At 28.2% G+C, this 15,893-nt stretch overlaps 1 protein-coding gene across 1 annotated transcript in view; it reads left to right on the forward strand.

The window, feature by feature from the left end:
• The first annotated feature begins 8,462 nt into the window (after nt 1-8,462).
• The window catches only part of LOC112598700 (homeobox protein prospero-like), a 50,889-nt gene continuing 43,458 nt past the window's right edge, over nt 8,463-15,893 (forward strand). Inside the window, exon 1 of the mRNA XM_025345243.1 lies at nt 8,463-8,555. The gene's annotated coding sequence lies outside the window, so the exon portion shown is untranslated. The remainder of the gene's footprint in view (nt 8,556-15,893) is intronic.

A 15,893-nucleotide genomic window follows, 5' to 3' on the forward strand; every position in this document is an offset into this window, starting at 1 on the left:
ATCAAAGTATACTATAATAATGTATATATCTAATAAGATAAACATATATAACATATATATATATATATATATATATATATATATATATAATTCAATGTTCAATATTGCCACAATGTTAAGTTCTTTTTTTGCCAAATTTACAAATTTTATAATAATACAATACTCGTATAATATGTATCCTGTGTTTAACATAATACGTATGTGTATATATTAAACAAAAAAATTATTATAATTTATGAGTTAATTTAAATTTAAAAAAAAAATAATAGTACCTATGTTTAAGCTACTTATTTATATTATAAAATGCATAAATAATTCAAATCTGCATAATACTGCTAAAAATACATAAATATTTTTATCTGTAAGCTAGGTTTTCCGAACTAAATCATCGAACCAATTTTGATGTAATTTGATATGGATAGATTACTTGAACCCTAAGAAAGGATATAAGATAAATTTATTTTCAGCTTACTCGCTCATCATCACTCTTCAAAATTGTCGATATACAAGTGAAACTACATATCATAAGTGTGTAATACAATATATATGTATATATATATTAAAATAAAAAATATATCTATTCATGCGATCCTTACGATTTTTATATAGTGAACTGATTTGATAATAATATAATATAAAATTATGCTACGTTTCAGTCAAAATCGTTTCATATCGAAACGTGTTAATTCTATGCGATAAATATTAAATGTATCGTAGGAATTATATATCACGGGATACACGTCAACGCCACTACAAACGAAGATTACGTGTTGAAAAGGATGAGAAAAAATGCCATCACCAGGACCTATTTATAGTATATATGTATAATAAAATATTAAAATGTGTACATCAATAATAAAACAACGATAATAGCATTTTAAATACGTATCGTATCGATTACATACGCTATCGGCTTTCGAAAAGACATGGGCGTGATAAGACCACCACCGCCGCCGCCACTCTCTCGTTTTGGACTCCCACGGAGAGGCGGTGATTCTGCACCAGATGACGACATTTAAGCGTGTGTAAATCATATCATATAATATGGTTATAATTTGACAGAATCAACGACGACGGTGACAAGCTATTTGTGTATAATAGCAATATGTATCGCATGTTTATAATATAATATATTATAATATTATTTTTATTATTTCTTCATTATTTCGTCGCTTCTCGATATCGTGTTTTATGTGTACATTACTTTAACATCGCATAGCATGTTTTGCTTGGGCGCGCGTGTTATCGCCTCGTAAGGACCCGCCACCGCAAACGACACTGTTGCACAGTATCATAACGTGTCATGTGTGCTCACTGCTCATGTTCATCTCCGTCTGACACGCCACACACAATCTGCAGACGTATCGTATCGCATGTTTTACATTTGAAAAAATAGATAAACGGACCACATAATAATATAATATACACACCGGATGGCTCAAGATATCTAACAAAATAATAATAATAGCTACATTTCCTCTGCAGCAACCGTACTGCAGTATTGCGCATCTAATATAATTATATTACATATCTTTAACCTTATATATATGTATATGTATGTATGTATGTATGTAAATATTAGGTTAGGGACTTCAAGCATTATTTAAGTAGATGTATTTTTAGCAGAGTAAGACTAAAAATCCTGTTTGGGGTATAAAACGTTATTTTATAAGTTATAAGGTTTTTTACTTGTTATTAGATCATTATGTACGGCGTGTTCGTATTGTCTAGCTGTTAACAAAATATTTTAGCATATTTAAAAAAAAAAACTTACAAAGCAGTTTTAGATTTAAAAAATCCAACTTTGGATTTATACCTGAATCTATAACACTTTCAAAACAAAATTAGTCTGATTTATTAAAATTTATGTAAAATTCACATAATAACATTAACAAATTATAAAATGTATTAAGCTACTCAAATACAAACTACTCGCAAAGAAGCTAAATCACGTTTTAAACAAAAATTCCGGTTTCAAACTAATGTTGAAAATTTTAAAATGGTGAATTACTTTATAAATACGCGTACATTTCTTCCATTAATGAGAAACAATTCCTTTACGATCACAGTATAATTTTCAAGGAAAAAATAAGTCAATATTTAAGTCATCAATAATTAGAATATATTTAAATGTTTTTAGAAAAGTTTCTATACTTCATTATTAATATTATCACACCATTCAAACCACACTTAATCGCGCATTTTTAACCCAACAGCGGTAGCGATGGTGACGACGACGCAGACTATAGATAAAATGAAATATTATAATTTTTATTTTTAACGTCAGTAATAATAACCATAATCCTGCTAATATATATCTCCGTCGATGTGATTTATAGCTCGCCCGGTAGTGCATATTATTATACAATACATCGTGAAATGCCCGACGATAACGTCGCGACTCTGGATTACGACGACTTATTATTTTATGTGCTCTTGTTGAGCAATGGCGACGTTTTTCTAGGGAATTTTTCGAATTGCGCGGCAAGTATAGGTACGCGAAAGATATGTTGATAATAATAATATGTTATCGTATCAGGAGACATCTGCTGCGGCATTTTTATTATTATTATATGATCGTGCGTTTATATACAAACAGAATTATAAACTTTAATGTATAATAATCTAATAAAATAATATGTAGATTATAAAGTATGTTATTTGAAACGAAAATCGAATGTTTACATTTATTTATTAAATACTGCATCCTATTCAATTTATATATTACATAATGTAAACAATATTATCTTATTCTTCGTTTACTTGATGAAATAATCATACATTTATAGTCAAAATCTTATTTATGAATGGTTATCCCAATTGAGAAGACGAAAACCGAATATAAGATTAAATCAAACGTATGTAAATACTTGGCAGTTGGTACAAACTTTACCTATAAAATAGATATAAAAAAATATATAAATGAACACAATTATGAACATTAACTAATATTATATTATCTAATTAGTTGGTTTTTAAATTATTAACTAAATAATTTTACGAAATATCCACAAAAATAATTTTGCTTTTCCCGTTAATATAAAAAAGTAATAATTTAAATTAAAATCGTATTAATAAATATTTATAACTTTAATTACAATAACTAATTGTCACTGCATACTCACCATAATCTGAAATGAAACTAAACAAATTAATGTAGATTTCTTTTGTTTATCATTTAATCAACAAAAACCTGCAATTTCCTAAACCATTACGGTGATTTAATATTGTTAAAGTGTAAAATAAGGAGAAATAGTAATATGGATTTTTAACAAAATTTTTATTTATTATTTTAAATATTTTTAGAATATCAATTTAATACATATATAAAATTCACAAAACTGATATAATTCACACCTATACTTCAATGATTTTAGTTTAATTTAGATAACGAATAATATGGCATAGCTTTAATTATTCGTGTTTATTTTTAGTTTTTAATTTAATATCAAATCAATAAAATCAAAAGATATCTCAATACATTTTTATAATGTATTATGAGTAGTATAATTTCCTTAAAAAAATCAAACAGAAATAGGAAATTCAAAGTGTAATAGATATTCGTACAATTTATTATATCTTTTATATATTTAACACGAAAAAATGTACAATAACTTCTATTAAAATCTTATAAAATAATAAACAAATAAATTTAGATTGTGCCACAGACAACTCTTTTACGCTACAACAATAAGGTATTTATGAATCACCTCATCACAAGTTCATCTGAAGAATAAATTATACTATACTAAATTTTTTTGATTACGTGAATCTTTAGAACACACAGTTAATAAAATATTGTATTATTGATGATATGCATCACTGTAATGATAATCAAAAACTATAAAAATTATTATCCTCATATATGTTTCTTGGCCATCATTCGCATTTCTTACATAAACGTGTTCACAGCTAAAATGTAGGTAGTTTATAATCGTGTGTAAAATATTATATTTTATTTTATAAATTTACAACAGTAAACCTCCTCTCACACGTGTTAATACGTATGTATATAAATATTAAATATAGGTAGGTACGCAAAGGTCATCATGACAAAAAAAAAAAAAAACGAACGCACCCTTTTTGGACAAGGAGACGTCATTAAATATTGACAAAAAAATGTCCTATTTGCCTTATAATATCGTAATTATATCTACAAAAACTAATTTCCCAATATATGCTTCAAAATAATACATACAGTGTGAATCACAAGTATGCTCAAGTGTCCTGTGATGTCACAAAATTCTTATTTTCAAATGAAATTTTGTTGAGAAGATAATTAAAATGTATATACTAAGAGCGGTGGCTAAAACACCCCCCCCCCTTTTACTTTATTTATATCAAAAATATATTTTTGTAATATAGGAATCGGTCCAATCATTTGGTCGTGGTAAAATGTATTCTGTTATACCATAGTCATACACTACCACGGTTTAAGATAAACTTCATTTTAAACGGTGCACACAGATTAGGCATTATAGACTGATATAAATATTAATGTTAATATTTGCATTATAATTATTTGAAAGTTAAACGTATGTTATAATTCATTGAAATAATTTGTGACTACATTGTAGGAAATATGAAATCTTTCATTAGTTACATTTTATTACAAAAAATACCCCCCCCCCCCCCCCCCTAAAAAAAATCCCAGTTACGCTATTGACTAAGGGCAAAAGTCATCAAAAATTATTTTATAAAAATATACAATAACTAATAACTAATATTGGAGTTAATATTTATTATTTAGTATTTATTTATACTATTAGAATTTAAATAGATTCATTATTAAAAGGAATAATGGACATCACATACATGGTGATTCACCCTGTATATAGATACATAATATTTAAGTATACTTTTGTGACCGTATAACTGCGATTAATACGATAGATAAAAAATTCCAATGTTTTTTTCCTCATGATGACATAGATACCTATACAAAATATGGAAAATTATGGTTTATCGGTAAAATAATTATGGAATAATTTCTACACGAAAGCTAAACACGTCAAATAATAGCCAAACACAGTTTTAGCAGGTAAAGTAATAGTTAACTCATGTACGTTTAATATATTATCAATACCTATCATATTTCCGGAATATCGAATCAAAAAGACTACGATAGTCTCTCACTTTTATTATTATTATTATTATTATTATCATCAACTAGTCGACAAAAGTTGATTTTTTTTTTTTTTTATTTAGTAAATAAAAAGAGAATTGCAAATATTAAATTATTAAAAAACAAAAAATATTAGTTATTTTTATTCATTATTATTTAATATTAATATTGGTAATTTTTTCTCATAAACGCCATGCCCATAATAGAAAGAGTTCTACCATTGCTATCACATAAATGTTTTTCATATGGCACATAACTAATAGAATGAAATATATCGGATACGTAGTTTTTAAAATTTTTCTGTGAAATTTGTTTTAATAATTATTAACCACTAAAAACACATTATAATCGTATAACAAAAGCAAGATACTATCCGCAGTTGGATAACCAGCAAGTATTATAAACTTGCAAAATATTTATACATATTTACTAAATATTTTGAATAGTCTTACGAGATATTTTATGGACTAGGCACTTCCATAGCCACTCGTATTCTTTTTTTTCTAAATATATGTAAAAAATAAATTCAAACACTTCACAAAATTAATTTGTACTTTTCTTTCCTCATGTTTAAAAGTTTTTAACACAATACTATATTATTATACGTATAATTTATACTTAAACTAAGTTACCATTAAATTATAAGCATATCATGTATTGCTACATTAAATAGAACAATATTTTTGATAAGAACAATTTTTTTTACGTGTAAATGTATATTCACTCGTATCTTCCGGAACCGGATGTCAAGTCGTTCTCGTTTTTTCAATAGTCGTGAGAAACCACTCGAATCACGCGGTGGTTGATAAACAAAGACTGTCACCATAATGATATATTCGTCACTACTTGCCGACTTTCCGTATCACTTCTAGAAATGAATCGACATATTGCTGATAAATAATTAACTTAATAATTAAAATATAACTATTATACAGTAATATAAATTATTACATGACTTTATGTGTTCATTGGACACTGTCCAATTATGCATTTATTTAAATTCTAGTATAAGAAACTTTAAAGTGTATCTACTCAAAAGCCATTCAGAGATTTCAAAATCCATTAATTTTTATGTCTTTTTTTTAAGAAGACTTTACTTTGGACAATTAGGAGTATTTTTTATAGGTAATTTTTTGAAAATACTAATAAATACTGTAAAATTTAAATTGAAACAAGTACCTAGTTGAAATAAAATTAACAAAAAGATGGGGTTCTCATTTAAAAAATTTCATCTACCTCAAGCGAGTTTCAAAACTCAAAAATATAAAAATAATAAAAGCATATAAGTATTTAAAATGTGGTATTTAAAAAGTTCACTGTAGCTCTCTATGCTTACGTATGTATTAAAACATTTAATAATTTTAAATTTTAATATATGTATAATTTTTTGTAGTACATCACACCATACGTAACTTGTAAATCAAATTTTTAATTTAATTTTAAAATTATAAAACATTGCATGTATCTTTTTGTTAATATTGAGTATTTAACTATAGAACGAAGATCGATCATTCCCAAATAAAGATCCATGCTGGACCAGTATCCAAATACTATGTCGTATACGAAATTTCGTGTTACGTTGACAATAGCATCGAATCTAGTTTATTCGTAGGTAGAAGGGAGTTATTGTGTTTTAAGGGTTACGCACGACTATATGTGCATGAACAATGAGGCACGTGCTAGATACATGTATATAGAATAACAGCTAGGGTTTAAGTACTTGACAATTGTACTGAAATCAAGACACATCGTCTAAAATATTACTATAGACATTGGCATAGTTAGTCTAATTTTAGCCCCTTAAAATATTTTCAGAAGATTTTTTTTTTTTTACTCTAATAATTATAATTTTAAATATAATATATTTTTACTATTCGTAAAATTGTTTTTTTAAAATATAGTTTTATACAGTATACTTAAAAGTATAAAGTTCGGATTTTGTAAAAATTAAGATATTTTTTTTTTTTTATTGGTTCAATACGAGAAGTATATATCGAGTATGAATTCAATTCATCTATAACGTAAAACAAAATTCACAACGTTTACAAGTTACATACATATTTTGTGTGTATTGCTTTTTTTTTTTTTTGTTTTTCTAGTAGTTATATTTTTTATGCTATTCTGGAGTTTTATTTTTATTTTTAACCTTATTTTTTGTTTTCAATAACTTTTTTTAGTGATGTAATCATAGAGATTAATGCTATAAATTAAATTTAAGATAAAATAATAATAATATTTTGAGCATTTTTTTAATTTTTATAGAGCCACAAAATTCTAACAATAAATTCTTAGTTGTATTAAGTTATAATAATAAATGAACTAACGAAGATCCGTACATAAGTAGCCAAGTAGACACTTGTCTTGTTTTATTTATGTTTAGACAATAATATCTATATATAACATAACAAATATATAATGTAAACCTACTTCAAAGCCGACCTAGGCGAGAAATTCAGTAAAAACTATAACAACAATATTATATGTATAGCTACGAGTAGTGTAATAATATTATCATTTCGCCACACACCACACATCTTTATAGTATATATTATACGAGTATATCATTAAAATTTTAGCTACCTATATGATACGAGAAAACCGTTTGATGTTTTCTTAGTCGGTTTTCAACCGTCGTAGCTATATCATTACGACTCGTACTCTATCCTTAAGTCTCCCGTTTACCCGACGTCTCAAGTATTATTGTTATTTCAACGAAAATATTATGTTTTATTTATTTTTTTTTTTTTTAACGGCTCCTCTGTCCACGGACGCGTGTCACGCGCGAGCCCGAGGAAACTCACCGGACCACGGCCAACACGAGCGCGTGCTAGTAAAATAATAATAATCTAATATAACAGTGGAATAAGGATGACGAGCGGGACGGCGGCAGCGCCCACGCGAGTCTTTTCTGGGAGAGAAAAGAACGCCGCCGCCGCCGAAATCGTTGTCCGTAACGCGGCGAGGGGCGGCGCGACGGCCCGTGACGTCAACCCTAACGCACCGCAGCCGCAGCCGTATCTTATCTTCCGGAGACCGTTAAAATAATAATAATAATAATATGCGCGCGTACGTACGACTTCCTCGCCGTCGACTCCGTGACGATGTTATGCATATATTTGCGTCGGGTCCGTCTTGTTAGTCGTCGTCTGACTACACCCCGTGCGCGACTTCCTTGGACCACCGGCAACCTGCAGTGACCGAACGGCGCACGTGCGAGTAACCGTGGTACGACCGGTCCGGATCCGTAAAGTCTTTTTTTTCTTCCATTGGTGCCATCGGTGCGGACACAATCGCGTTCGCGCAATTATTATAATAATTATTATTTGCAGCGCAGTGCTCTTTCAAAATCAATCGCTTTAACTCGCTGACGGTGATTTATTTTTTTCCACGTCCGCGACCGTCCGATCGTCCGATACACGTCCTCTTGTCGGTAAGTCTTGCTATTACATTGAGCACGATTAATACTATTACGATATTATTTATAGAAACCTATTAGGTTATTAAATACGCCGTATTCACTGTATCTTAACCGTGTAACGTTATGCATAACATGTAAGATATCCATCATAATAATGTGTGAATAGTCCGATTTCCACTGAGATCTCTTCGGTTTGTGAGATACGGTATATCGTGCACATCAGAAACGATCGTTGTTCGAACTCTTTTTCGGCATTTAAATAAACTATAGTGATGGACAAAAGTAATCTCTGTTGTGTTTCCATTTGAAGAAATCAGTTTTGAATTTTATTAGTGCCACATGTTTCTTATTTTGTCGATAGGAATAGACGCATAGTATTAATTAAAATCATTTACTCATTGCTGCAATATTACGTAATTATAAAACCGTTCAAATTTTTTTTTTTTTTAATTGATTCTTTAAACGCGCACAGCCCTTAAAAGATTAAGTCCAGTAAGTCGTATAATACATATTTTCAATAAACTTCCGTGTAAAAATATTTCTTTCAAATTCCTGTAATCGATGTCAATGCCAATCGCAAATCCATAAAAATATTTTCTTATATTATTTTACAGAGATAAATTAATTAATAAAATAAATTGTATTAAATTTATATAGATAAAATTTAATAGCTAACAAGAATTAATTTATTATTATTATACCAAGTACCTAGCTTTATCACATATTTCTAATATTTAACTATTTACAGTATTTAATATTTTCTTTATTTATTTATAAATAATATATTTTTCACGCGTAATTTAATACATGAGTATACGATATCGTTTTCAGAGTGGATCATGATTTTGTGTTTTCGATCTGTAAAATTCAAATTCTATCATGACTTTTATGGATTTATACAGAGTGATTCGCCTAATATGTACATTCTAATTTGCGTTTATTAATTACTAATATTATTATTTCTAGAAATCTTACTTCTTAGGACTATATTTTTAACGCGACTTAAGAGAATAATTTATTTATAAATTTTGATGCGATTATTAAATAAAATTCAAACACAAGTTTTTAATTTATTATACTTTAAAATAGATACTAAAGAATAAAGACCTTTGATAATAGGTTTAAAATATATGATTGTCGTAATAATTTTAAAATGATTAATTATTTTATGATGAATAAAATAAGTCCTGAACTAAATATTATATTTATCTTATGTAAAAAGGACTTTAGTAAAAGATTTATTTACCATAGTACATAAAGTTTAATAACTCAGAAACTACTCATTCAAATTTTTATTTTAATACGTCAACATTTTTATAAGAATTCTCTGCTTAATAATTTGCACTTAAAACTTAAAAGAATCGTGTTTATTCGAAAAAAATGTGTTTGTATCACCACATAAAATTCTTTAAGTATTAAAAGATTCTCGAAAGTATTTTAAAATGTAGTAAGATTAGGTTAAATACACTTAAAAAATTTCAAAAATTGAAATTTGAATTAATTCATAATATTAAAATAAAAATGGGAATGAGCATACTTATCCTACTATATAATCAGCACCTACTTACATGTTTTATTTTAAAAGTAAGTGTTATTATTATGATTAACTTAGTTACAAAATTCATAATAGTTTAGAATTTAAAATTTTCTAGTTAAAAATATCTGTGTAGTTCATACATCTTAATGATATAATATTATACATGCATAACAAATCAAAACAAACGTATCAAAAATGTTGTTAATAACCATACTTTGTAAGCAAAATAAAAGGCTTAAAAAATATTATTAATTGTAGCAAAATAAATACTAAATCTATGACACATGAAAGTAAAATTTCAGTAAACGTATTTTTTCGTAATTAATTAAAATTAGCTTAAGATAAAACAAATGTCAATTATTGATAATAATTTGATTAAAATTTGAATGATAAAAAAAATTGTTAATCATTCGTATAGATTATACGCCTTAAATTTAAGTTTTAATTTTTTTTTTTCTTAAGAAACTTATGAAAAAAATGTTATTTATTGGATAAAACATGTATTATTCATAATACTTTAATCATATCTAATAACAATACATAAATAGGTATTTAGACATAGTTAAGTTTAAATTTTGGGTAGGTAGGGATTGGATTTTAACCGGAAATGGTGGTAAACGAAGACAGCTAAGTAGCAGATATCGAATTACCACCAGTCAAGGGTGACTTCACGGTAGGGTGATTCGCATACAATAACTCCGTGTATACGGCTTATATAGCACAAAAGTCTTGATGTTGCCTATATGGATCCCCTTACACTAAGACGATCGATTCATTCCAATAAAACAATAATATTCTAATATCATTAACACACCAACGAATTTATTACGTATAAACTTCTATTACACTGAATCTGAAATTATAAATATGATATCACATGTTTTTAAATTATTTTAAAGAGTAAATAATTATATATTACGTGTATTTTAATCTTTGAATAATATGGTTTTTTTTTTTTAATACACATTATTTATTTTATTATTTACGCTTTACTCATACAATTTCTATAAGCATAAATAAATTTAATAATATAATTATTATTAAAATATGTTATGAATAAAAGAATATATTAAATAACATATATGTATTTCTGAATACTGTCAGTTTGATGAATTATATTTTAATCTGATCAAATAATATATTATATGACTGCGACTACAATATATAGATAATATTGATTTACCTAAAAATTATTCTAGAGGACAGATATCAGAAATTCATTGGAAATATTTTAAATAAAAATAAATGAATATAATTGTAATTATTAAAACCAGAAAATCCTTATTGCGATAAAACGCTAAGTACACAAAGAGTATATTTATTGGGTATATGATGATATTAATTATTACATTAAAACTTGAAAGCTGAAACTCAGCATTAGGCCATACTATTATTTTTATTTGTACACAAATAATTATTAAAAGTATGCACATATGTATTGGAACATAATATACATCCAACATATATTGGTATTAAATATCTATCTAAAGAACAAATGGTTTATTTTTAAAATTACCATGAATTTATTTGATATTATACCTATTATATTCTATAACTGTAGATATATTAGTACCTATAATAATATAATAATCTAATAAAATTTACTGAATAAATTATTATTTGACAATTGTTCAAGACTTGAGTAACATAACTATATAATATTATACGGTTTACATAAATATAAAGTAAATTGCACATCATCTTATTATTTTTTTTTTTTATGTGTTATTGTAATTTAAAAAATCGAAATAAATAACTTTATTATATTACACATAAATCACACCATGTAAACTATAAATGTCCTGTGACAATTTATCAATGCATAACATTGTTACTACTTGTTAGTGATTATGTGGATAGATTGGTGTCAAATTATTAAATGTATACAAATTAAAAATAGAAAATATTGTATTATATGTAAGACATTAAATTCATTATATTAACATAATAATCATAATTATAATTGCTGTAAGTAACATAATAAGTACTAGGTACCTATACTATTTATTATTATTTATTGATATTTAACTGCTGTAATGATGTCATCGAACAGATAAATATTTAGCGACTTTTAAAGAAACGAATTTATTAATATTTTACGGAACTCCCGAATACATACTTTTGTTTTATTTTAGTTTGGTATATTTAATATTATATATATATAGTCATAATTCTCGTGCAATATACACTCATCTGAATTCCAGATTATAGTAAATATATTATACTAAAATTGGCCAGCCTTATCGCTTAAAAAATTAAATAAAACGTTACGAAGATGCGTAATGATGCACTTTATCTAATAATGGACGGACACTACGAAATAAAATTATATCATTTGCACACGGATTTGAATAAATTTAATCTAATACGGTGTTTTGAATATATATATATGCAAAAAAATATGCTTATATTATTTAGCACTCGAATTAATTATTTAAAAATCTATCAAATTCTACAAAATAATGTCGTCTGTAATGGCAAAAAATAAACACTTGCATTTTGAATGACGAATAATAACTCAAAGAACTTGAAACAAATATTGTGGTTGTTTTTTTACACATATTATATTGTATTATGATATTATTAGACCTATGTATGTACAAGGCATACGCTTTCTTGCACTAAACCCCACATTGCGATTAAAATTTATAGTGTTAGAACATTCATGCAATGTAGTTATTTCTATCTAACAATCTATCTTCTCGATATTAAGAGATCGTCATCACACCCACATATTTGATCGTTTGGAAGCATAAAATGTCTTGGAAAATTTGCGTTTAGCTAAACTAATTTTAAGTTGTTATAGAGTTAATATTGTAGAGGAAATTTAAGTTTCTGTTATTAACACAGCTGTTATTCAAATATCTAATTCAAAGGTAAAAATATAAACCGTTTGTAAAACGAATTATGAGCATTTATAAGTTGAATTTGTGTATTTTCATACACATGTCCTGCTTAAAAATTGAAATATCGTTGAAAATCTAAAACCTGCGTAGGAACGCTGATAATTTCTTCATTTGTTTTACATTAAAGTTATTTAATAATAGTGGGCTACTAGCTAACGCCTGACAATTGAAAATTGGTGAATTAAGACAGACCTAAAAAGCTAAATCGGAATCACAAATTTTGTTCGAAATTTAAGTATTACATTAGAGAAATAGATATCATAAAATAATACATTATAAATTCCATAAAATATTTATATAGTGTACTTCATAAGCTCGTAGTACATCATTTAATATTCATTTCATAGAATCATTCTTGCATTATTATTATTATCGTCGTTTTCCTGATGATAGGTCGGCGCAGAACGGTTACGGCGACGACGTTCTGAGCGTAGCGCCGGTCACTAGCGCGGTCGCAGTCCCGGTGGTTTGGCCATCAGGGACGAGTGTTTTTGCGCGTACGTCAACCGGTCGGACAGATGGCGCTCGAGTGCCGGCCCACCGCTGCCCGCGCACCAACACCGCCAGCCCACGCGTCTCTTTCTTAGGGCGGCTTTTTTCCGCAGCGCGCCTGCTCGGAAAAGCTGCGGGTAAAGCCCTCCGCGGCGCCGCGCGCGTCTTGTCGCCGGGCGCCAAAGTCAGCCGAACACCGCCACCGCCGCCACCGCCACAGCCAACACCGGCGGCGGCGTAAGTCTTAAGTGCCGCGCCAGTCTCTCACTCGGTCCGCGAACGTAATGCCGGCACATCGTCGTCTTCTCGTTCCGTTCCTCGCGTGATCCCGCTAAAACAATTACACACCACAAACTCGTATCATTAATATTATTATTTAAAATATATTTTTTTCCGTTTCGTTCGACAACTCGCGGATCATACACTCGGTGTTCTACCATCATCTACTATAATACGCCACCGGTTCTTTTTTTATTTTCGTTCGGTTTTTTTTTTTTTTTTTTTTTTTTTTTTTTTTTAAAACTTTTTTTTTTTTTTTCTAACGTATATTTGCTCACCGCAGTATTGACGAAAAATCAGGGAACACTACAGTATACTTTCGCCGTCAGTCGATCAAAAGTCACTGTATTATATTATAATAATCCATCAGTCGAGTAAGTGATTTTTATCTATTATTATTTTTTTTTTTTCTTGATATATTTTATTATTCAGTAAAAACAAAATTTTTTTTTTTTTACTACACCTGTTTAGACCCATATTTTGAAAATTTATTTACTTAAAAGCGAAATCTCATGTTATATTCTTAAGAAAATTATGTGTTAAAAATATATTTATATTTAATGGTTTGACGTTAAAATATTAACGCTTAATTGGTAGAAAACAGCACTATTTATTAGTTGTAATTAATCATTTCCTTTATGTTTTAAAACAAAAATCTACTTCTTCAAAATATACTAGTTAATAGACAATTTATTCAAACAGTTTTAAAAATGTGAAAAATAATTTCATTATAAAAATCATAATTTACTATCTTTTATATTTTAAATTTTAGCTTAAAAAATATTTTGATTGTGTCATATTTATTTTATGAATGATTAGCTTTTAAATTCACAATACTCGTAATATTTATATATTTTTAGATTTTTAATATAGTAAAAATTATTTTTAAGATAAGCAAATATCTTTTTAATTGTGATTGTCAAAACGTGTCAAAATTTTTGTATAGTGCACTTGTTATAGAAAAATTTACTCAATAGTTATAAATTATTCTTTTTATTTGAAATATTAATTTCTTTATATTGTAACCGACATACAAAATTATTAATAAAAACAGCATGTCGATAATGTTTTCGTACGATTATGATAGTTCTATTTTTAAGATACAACATTAATTTACCCTTACTTATATATATGTTGTTTTAGTATAAAAAGTAGACTTTTACTTTTTCTATTATTATAAAAATAATAAACAGTTACCCTTTCTATTGTTGAAATTTGTTGCTAAACATCTAACATATAGAACCTTAAATAAGTCGTAAATCACCGAAATGATTTTATTACTAAAAATACTACAATTACTACTTTTTGTCGTGTCTACTAAATAATGGCTGTTATTACAGCATTAATACACAGATATTATCCAACAAATATGTATTAAAAATATGTATTTTAAATAAATAAATTTTCAAAATATGGGTCTACTGGTGCAATACCACAAAAACTGTTTTGCTAGACGTAAATGAATCAAAAATGTATAAATAAAATATACTCGACGATGAATTATATAACTATACAGTAGCTTTGAAACCAACTGACGGCAAAAGAAATACATACCACCGTATTCTAAAACACTAGTAATACTGCACGATGGCTAAATATGGCCAAAAATTAAAAGTTTGAAAAATTATGCTGAGCAATAAAAACATTGGCGTATTATGGTAGATGATGGTAGGTGCCAATTGTAGTCACGGTTATGAACAAAACGAAAAACCTTATTTTAATATATGTAATGATACGAAGTTGTGGTGTGTGATTGTTTGCTTGAATGCGAGAACGCGGTGAACGTGTACTTGGCGGCCCATTCCATGACCGAAGCGAAGACGCGCAGCACCAGACTTGCCGCCAGTAGCAGCGCAGCAAAGCAGCTGGCGGCGTGGTGTTCGGCGGCTTTGGCGCCCGGCGACAAAACGCGCAGCGCCGCGGAGAGCTTACCGCAGCTTTCTGGCTGCAAAGCGCGCTGCAGAAAAAGCGCCGCCCTAAGAAAATTCGCGGGCTGAGCAATTTGGTGCGCGAGCATGGCAGGCGCCAGCACTCAGTACCATCATCCGGCAAGTCGGCAGCCGCGCAAAACACTCATCCTGATAACCCAATACCGGAACATGCGCCAGTGACCGCGCGCTACATGGTATCGGTTTT

This window comes from Melanaphis sacchari, unplaced genomic scaffold (assembly GCF_002803265.2).
Source record: "Melanaphis sacchari strain LSU unplaced genomic scaffold, SCAv2.0 Contig4_pilon_pilon, whole genome shotgun sequence".
Lineage (NCBI taxonomy): Eukaryota > Metazoa > Arthropoda > Insecta > Hemiptera > Aphididae > Melanaphis > Melanaphis sacchari.